The sequence below is a fragment of the Triticum aestivum genome, chromosome 5D (assembly GCF_018294505.1).
Source record: "Triticum aestivum cultivar Chinese Spring chromosome 5D, IWGSC CS RefSeq v2.1, whole genome shotgun sequence".
Lineage (NCBI taxonomy): Eukaryota > Viridiplantae > Streptophyta > Magnoliopsida > Poales > Poaceae > Triticum > Triticum aestivum.
The window spans coordinates 9,704,912-9,713,193 of NC_057808.1; the positions used below are offsets into that span (position 1 = coordinate 9,704,912).

Sequence of the window (8,282 nt, forward strand, 5' to 3'; positions counted from 1 at the left end):
GAGAAACTTCTTTCAGCTGAGGCTATAGACACATACATTGTTGAGCGGATCCGATAGGCAAGAGAGACATTTGGATAGCAATCTACATCCATAACAAACTGAAGGATCTCAAGCACTGCCACGGCCACAGGGGGAGCATCATCGGCTGAACCTCAAACCACTGTTCGGCCGGCCGAAAACCTACACCTAGCAGCGGTGCATGTCGCGCCGCCATGGGCGCGCTCACTCGCGTCGTGAAACATCATGATCATTGCGGCTTGCCGGTTCGCCGGGGTATGGCGATCGAGGACAGACTCATGCATGCATGCACGACGCACAAGCTACCCAGCTCCGTACGTACTGCACCATTTACGTGAACAGTGCAGTTAATCACCATAGTAGTTCACTGATTGAGGTGGATCTATACGGATGGCTCGCCAGACGGTCGGACAGGCACGTAGCTAGCTCTTGGTCGGTGGAGGTTCAGTTTATTTGTTCTCACATCTGTAAGAGACTAGACACGCGAGTACACAACATCATAGTTCTTAGATATTTAGTTTAAAGTCTTAGAACAACTCTAGCAGATCAGCCGTATTCAGAGCCCCCAAACACAGTTTTGCGGACCGTCCAAAAAATATTGAAGGTTGCAGAGGTTGGTTGTGCGCAAACTCATGGTTGCCAAACATGCAGCCTTCATAAATTTATCTCTACCATTTCCCCTATATCTGTGCACTCTAATCGATTCTCAGTTTCATATATATAAGCTGAGCGTATGGCTGGACCCTCCTATAACGGTTACAAATTTCTAGGATCCCATCCCATTGGTTAGTGAGATATTTGCCATTGCTTTATGCATTTCCAGTACTTTGAACTGGTTTGATCATACCCGGTGACCGCATCTAGCATGATATCCTGACATGCCAACAACAAATTAAAGCTATATATGTCCTACTTGTTGTGTAGTTTGCAACCCGGACTGCTCTCTTCCTAGAAGCTTGGGAGGCATGGAATTGATCCAATTCCGTTTCTTCAATTTGATCGCTTCATCGATTCGCTCAAAATGGCTATAGACCGGAGTTTTATTTTATTTTTGTCAGTAAGAAAGATGAGATGGTGTACAATACAATTATACAATATATAGTAGCTAGTGATCTAATAATTGAGCTTAGATTCAATATGCGCACTCTGCTTGCCTGGCCAGAGTATTAATCAATTGTTACCACTGTTATAAAATTTGGGTGCCTATTAACGAATATTGTCTTTGGAGGCCGAGCTCCATGGAGCTCGGTTTTGAAAATTTTGAATTTCATCAAATTTCATATTTTCTACGTGAAGGCATAACACACATGTGTGTAAATTTTCAGGGCAAAATACATTGAAATGAGGGCCGTACAAAAAAGACAAATTTGGGGCTTTTTAACACATGATACTATTCATCCTCCTAGGCCATGAATTTATATTTTTTGTACAGGTCGCATTTCAACATTTGTCATCCTGAAATTTTACACACGTACACATAACATCCTTGTTTACTTGCATATATTTTTTCAGATTTTTTCGAAATAAAAAAGTTTGAATTTTGATTTTTCTTTCAAAAAAAGCCTACATGGAGGCCGAGAGCCAAACGTCCGTTCTCGCCTATTAATCCCTTGTTATTTTGGATTTTGGCTGCCTATTAACTGTACTTGAGCACAGAAGTGTAATGAACTGTACTTATGCTTAAAAAAATGCACATGTCTTGGCGGGTTCTGCCGGCTAGGAATATGGGCCAGCGACTTCTTTTTAAAATTATATGGGGCAGCTACTTGATGCTCTGAATCCAGGCCCATAGGTATCAGACGCGCGGGTGTGTCCCCGTCTGCTGTTGACGCTACATTCGCATGCATATTTATTTCGTACGTAACGTACCCTTCGATCGTCGTCTTCCTCCCACGGACCCCGACGGCCACCGAATCGAGTCAGCAACCCTAGATCGATCCTGCCGCCGGCCGAACCTCCGCATTAATCGATCGCAGCAGACGTGATGCCGCCCAACAAGATCCAGACGCTGCTGGGTCACGACCGCAAGGGACTCTTCTCATGCCTGTACAGCGGCAACTGCGACGAACTCCCTAGCTTCTGTTTCAAACGCGATCTCCTTGCGTCCATCCCCGACTTATACGAGGAGGCGTACGATCGGCTGCCCGTGGACGACATGCCAGCCGAAGCCGCCGACCAACTGATCACATCCATGGGCAAATACGGCCTCTGCCTCGGCCTCATGGACCCCGTCACCAACATCATCCTCAACACCATCGCCCACCTCCCGCCGGACTTCCGGGCAAACCCACCGCCTCCGCACAGCTGTAAGAGGAGGAGGAGGTCCAAGAGGTTGGCTGGCGCGGCGCGGCCCAAGGATACCTGGCCCAGAGATGCCGCGCCATCCTACCTGGCTCTTCGCAGATTCATGGTCAGATACTTCGGATGCCTCAGTGAAGAACAGGCCACCCGGTACCTCCACTGGGCGGGCGCCGACCTCCCCCTGGCCGTTTTGCTCGTCGAGCACGATCTTTACGCTGCTGAGCTTGAGCTCCCCGACACCGCCTCCAAAAGGACACAAGCTGCCCTCATGTGCGCTGCAACCTGTGCGTCGCACCCAGCGCCCGACGCCCTAGTGCGGCTCCACACGACGCCCCTTCCCCTACAGAGGCTCCTCGCCACCGCCGCGTTCCTCAAGCCGGGAGGGCCCAAGCTCACTGTCGACGACGTCGACACCCTCGTGGATCTACTGCGGTACCAGGGCAGTGCCCACCTCGACCTCCAGGTGAAACTGCTGCCAGGAGAAAGAGAGGTCGTCGTGTATTGCCGGAACCTCAAGCCCGATGAAGGGAAGCTTGAGATTTGCAATAGCACGAGCTCCGTGGATGGATTCGATGTTGTCAGCATCAAGGTCGAGCGTCATGGGGACCTCTTCACATCCCTGCGGTCTGATCCTCAAGACAAGAGGTCCATGATATGAACCTTTTTAGCGAAGGCTGCGAAAACCTCTCGCAGCCGCGGTTTGGTAGAGAGCTGCAGCGGCGATGCATGTGAGTACACCGAGTCTCTCAGGATGAGGCTTCACAGTGCAATCCACGCTTTCTATCTCAAAGTGTTCACCATGTTACCGCCCTCTACGGGGCTCATCCGCGACATATTGTGGGCTGGCCACTGCTATGGCCCCATGGATCCTGTCTCCAACATCATTGTCAACTCTATTTGGCACAACATAGTGTACCCGCTACCCCTGTCCGAAATCAAAGAGTATCACATCATCGACACCCTATCTATGCTTCGTGTGGAGGTTCGTTCCTTGGAAGGCCTCATCACCCTCATCCCAGGAACCTCCGAGTCTGGCTGCTCGACGCGGCAGGCGATGGAGCACCTCTCCCACAAATGTTGTGACATATCCCATGAGACGCACACCTTGCAGCAGTTTGTTGCCGCAGCCACAATCGCTCGACACCCACAAACACGCTGCACTAGGGTCATTCCTCGCATCCGTGACGCCCGATATGTTGAATGACCTACGACGCTTGCTGACCACTGGCACCAATGGTGTGATCCCTCGTGAATCGCTTGGTCAAATAGAGTACTTCCTCCGACAAAAAGTAATGGCGTTGGATCCCGAACCTCCCAAGGTGGCCGAATTATGCGAGGAGGCTAAGGGGACTCTGCTGAGAATGAAGGTATATTATAACAGAATGAAATTACACTTTTGCTCTAGGCTTGAACAACTGCCGCAGAAATATGCCTATGAGCATCCTTTGGTATGTAGCTTTGTTTTTACAACAGTTTTAACATGGACTCTCTTACCTCCTCTTTTCACATGAGAGATAAAAGTATACAATAGATCTGAACCATTGGTTTCATTAAGTGGTGGGTCTGAGTAACTCTTACCTTCTTTACCTCCTAAGTGAAAAGATGAGGTAAGAAAGACCATTTTCAAAAATTTGCCTTGTTTTTGTTCATCCTTGTTTACTTGGTACATATTCTTTACATCTCACTATCAGCTGCTTCATTTGATCTTGCTGTTGCTTGTTTTAGGAACCACAATATGTGCTAAGTGTTATCTGTGGTGTGGTGGCTGGTTCTGAATCCTTAGACAGGGAGTGCTATCACATTAATTTTGTGGCTGCTTCCAAATCAGGGATTGCTCGTAACCAACTCTTCTTCGCCGAACTCAATTATTCGTATCCTGGTGAGCAGGAAAAAACAAATTTCTGCTGTCCTCTACCCCTGATATATACTAGTAAGTCCACATTCCTTCCAAGTAGAACTGAAGGGGAAGCTAGTGAGCAGCCATTCAGGTTTAAAACACTAGAGGGAACTGCCCCCGCCCTTGTTTCTGTGTTTCATTGAAGATCTTTTTGATTTCCATTAAGGACTTTTCATCTTTAATTCATACGATGCTTGTTTGTTTCATCCAACCATAGAGATAGCTCTCATAAAGAATAACTTATATAGGGGCACCGACTGCACATTCAGTGACGTTTCATTATTCAGTATTATGCTCCTCGAAATTTAATTCGTCCACTATTTTTCCATATATGAGATGATACATCAACTTAACGGCTAGGTATGCCCCGATTTTCAACAAACTTGTGAATCGACGACGAGGGCAAATCAGCGTTTATTTGTAATAATTAGTTTATGGCCATTCAGGTTTTGCGGTCAACATTATGAATTTTACAAGCATGAAATACACCATCTCGTGAATAATCAATTTATAAGTAAACTGAAGAGTCCATTGAGAGGTTTTTAATTGTGGCAAACACGATGGCCCTGCAATTGTTTGACCATATTCAAGTTCTTCTCTCCATTCTGGCCCCTTATCCATATCAGCAAGCATCTCCTCCTATCCCTTGTTTTATGCAGGCATATCCTCATCTCGCAGCATGCCTCTCGTTGACCACAGCAGGAATCTCCTACCCCTCACTGTCTGCCTACTACGTTTCACCACATCAGATGACCTTAGCAGCAGGTCAAGAAGCTTAGTATCTGAACCCAAATTGCAATGCATATTGCTCCCTTTTAAGTACCCAGAAAGTCAGCCTTCGATAGCTGCCCCATTTAAAATGTGTGTTCTTTCCAAAACAGGGTCGTCCGGCCATAAATCTTTCCAAAACAGGGTCGTCCGGCCATCCAGCACCTGCATGCGGGAGATCCCACTGAATATGGGGGTTAGCTTAAGGATGTGTCATGCCACCAAAATGATCGCACTGAGTCAACAGCGTGTGGAATTTTATCAACATAGTGATTGTCCCAAATCAGGTGGACCCAGGGCACATTTTTGTTTGTTAAAGAACTTGTGGAGAAATTTTAACAAGAGGGCATCATTGTGAATTTTCAGATTGATCACCCCAATCCCCCCTTTTTCTTGGGCTTGCAGACCATGTCCCATGCAGCAAGGGAGTTACATTTGTCTCCCTGTTTAGTCTTCTTAGTCCAAAGGCATCTCCGCCTAATTTTTACGAGTATCTCAATGAGCTTGGGCGGGAATTTGAGAGTGCACATGGCAAAAACCAGTAAAGATGTGACCGTAGCGTTCAACCAAGAGAGTTTGCCTCCGTACGACTTCATGGCAATGGTGGAGGTAAGACGGCGTTCTGTTTTGCAAACCAAAGGCATAAATTCTTGGATGGACGGTCTGGATGTACCAAGAGGGAGTCCGAGGTACGTAAATGGCATCGAGCCAACAATGCAACCAAAGACTCGGGCTAAGTTGGCCGTAGAGACTGTGTTAAGGTTGATCGGGATCAATGCGGACTTATGTAAGTTAATTTTGAGGCCAATGGAGGAAGCATAGTCATATAGGATCTGTTTGACCAGGAGTGCTTGCCATGTGCATGCAGGTAGGACAATTAGTGTGTCGTCCGTGTACTGAAGAACAGGGTAGTCTGTCTGCACGTTGCATGGGAAGGGAAGGGAAGGTCAATTTTGCCCTGTCAGAATGCGTCATTGATTGCTGCATGAAGCAGGTCTGCCACGAGTACAAAAATTAGTGGTGACAAAGGATCACCTTGTCTAACTCCACAACGGCATTGGAACTAACAACCGGGAACACCATTAAGAAGCACAGATGAGAGGCCACAGGAGAAGAGGCACTTGATCCAAGAAATCCATCTGTCATTAAACCCCATGTGACGCATGATATTGATCATAGGTTCATGAGCAATTGTATCAAATGCCTTTGCGTAATCGAGTTTGAGCAGTATGATTTCTCTACCAGAAGTATGGCACTGATGGATGTAGTGGTACGCCCAGGCGAGGCAGTCTTGGATAGTCCTGCCCTTGATAAACCCGTATTGGTTGCGACGGATCAACTTCAGGATGGTGCCTTGCTGTCGGTTTGCTAGAAATTTTGTGAGCAGTTTAAGACAACAGTTTAGCAGAGTGATAGGTCTGTAGTCGTTGACTGATTCAGGAGAGTCAACCTTGGGGATAAGCGTAATGAGCCCATCATTGATGCTGGTGATGTCTAGAGCTCCTTCGTAGAACTGTGAGCATACAGAATAGAAGTCATGTTTGATAATGGGCCAGCACGCTTTAAGGAATGCCCAACTAAATCCATCAGGTCCATGGGCGTGATCGGGCGGCATTTCCTTAATCACCCCGTCAATTTCGTTACTAGTGAAGGGTTCTGTAAGGTGGCCAATATTGTCTGCATGCTGGATGATGGAAGGAAACTCAAATTTCATTTCACGCTGCGATGTGGTTCCCAGTCGATTCTTGTATGTGAGGTGGAGAAGGGCCTCTTTACAAGGGTGATTCGATCGGTCTTTCATCATTAGTCTGAAAGCTAGCAATGTTATTCTTGCGGTATCGTTCAGTGGCAACGGCTTGAAAAAAATTAGTGTTCTTGTCTCCGAATTTGATCCACCGAATAGTGCAACGTTTTTTCCAATAAAGCTTCTGATACTTGATTAGTTTAATCAGGTGTACCTTGAGGATGTTTCTGAAATTTGTTTCTGGAGTTGTCAAACACCTTTTGTTTTCTAACTCATCTAAATCCGCAAGGACTGCATTACAATTTGTGCTCGCAATAGAGAGCAGAGAGATGTGCTTGCTCCAGATCTGGGCATGTCTAAGGGCTTTGAATTTGTGGCAAAGCGTGGTAGCCGCATTTTTTGACTCAACTTGCCTGTTCCACACCTCTTGTACCACGTCCATAAAACCTGGGTGTAAGATCCAGTAGGATTCAAAGCGGAAGAGCTTGCTGCATGGAATTTGGGCTTCAATGGTTACAACACAAGGGATATGATCTGAGACTGGTTTGCCAAGAGGTTTAAGTAGGGTTTTAGGATATACTCCCTCCGTTCCTAAATATAGGTCTTTCTAGAGATTTCAACAAGTAACTACATACGGAGCAAAATGTGTAAATCTATACTCTAAAATATGTCTATATACATCGGATGTGGTTGTCCATTTGAAATGTCCAAAAAAGACTTATATTTAGGAATGGAGGGAGTACATTAGTCAAGTGGAGGGAGGTGAGAAACCAGTCAATTTGTTCAAGGAGGGAATCTACTAGCATGTTGCTCCAAGTATAGGATCTACCTTGTACAGGGAGCTCAATAACTTGTTACTTGCGTATGATGTCATTGAAGGTTAGCATGTCATTTATGTTCCCCCTGGCTTGTTTCGGTTGCCAGGTGCACGCATATAGTTAAAGTCACCAAGTAGTAACCAATCTTGCCCATTTGGAATATGAACATCATATAGCCGGGTGGTAAACATATTCCAATCCTCCCTCGTGCACGGCCCATATATATTAGCAAGCGTCCAGGATTGTGATGATTGTGTGCTGGCGAAGTTAATGACTAACGCAAATATATCAGAGGACATTACCGTACTAGAGTAAGCCGAGCTTTTCCACACTGTAAGGAGGCCTCCCGAGGCACCTCGTGAGGGGACAAAAGCAAAACGATCAAATTGTCTTGGGAAACAGGTTTTAATAAAAGCAAAAGTGACATCTCACATTTTAGTATCTTGCAAACAAAGGATAGCACAGCCACTGGAGACGGTCACATTATTAAGAGCTAAATGTTTCTTCTCTGAATTTAAACCTCTGATGTTCCATGAGAGAACATTCCAGCAGCTGTGAGGGGATCACGCTAGGCTGGGAGAGGGATTCTCTCCCTGTGCTTCCACAGAAGAAGGACCTGTAAAGGACGGCAAAACATCCGAAGGCTCTTCAAGCAGGGTTTCGGAGGTCAGTTCAGCTTCTGGAATTGCACACCTGTTAATGCCACTTGATTGCAGGGTAGGGATTCGATTTGGTG

The 8,282-nt window shown here is 46.3% G+C and overlaps 1 pseudogene; it reads left to right on the top strand.

Moving 5' to 3' along the window:
- The first annotated feature begins 2,002 nt into the window (after window positions 1-2,002).
- On the top strand, window positions 2,003-4,359 carry LOC123120130 (uncharacterized; annotated as a pseudogene).
- The last annotated feature ends 3,923 nt before the right edge of the window (window positions 4,360-8,282 follow it).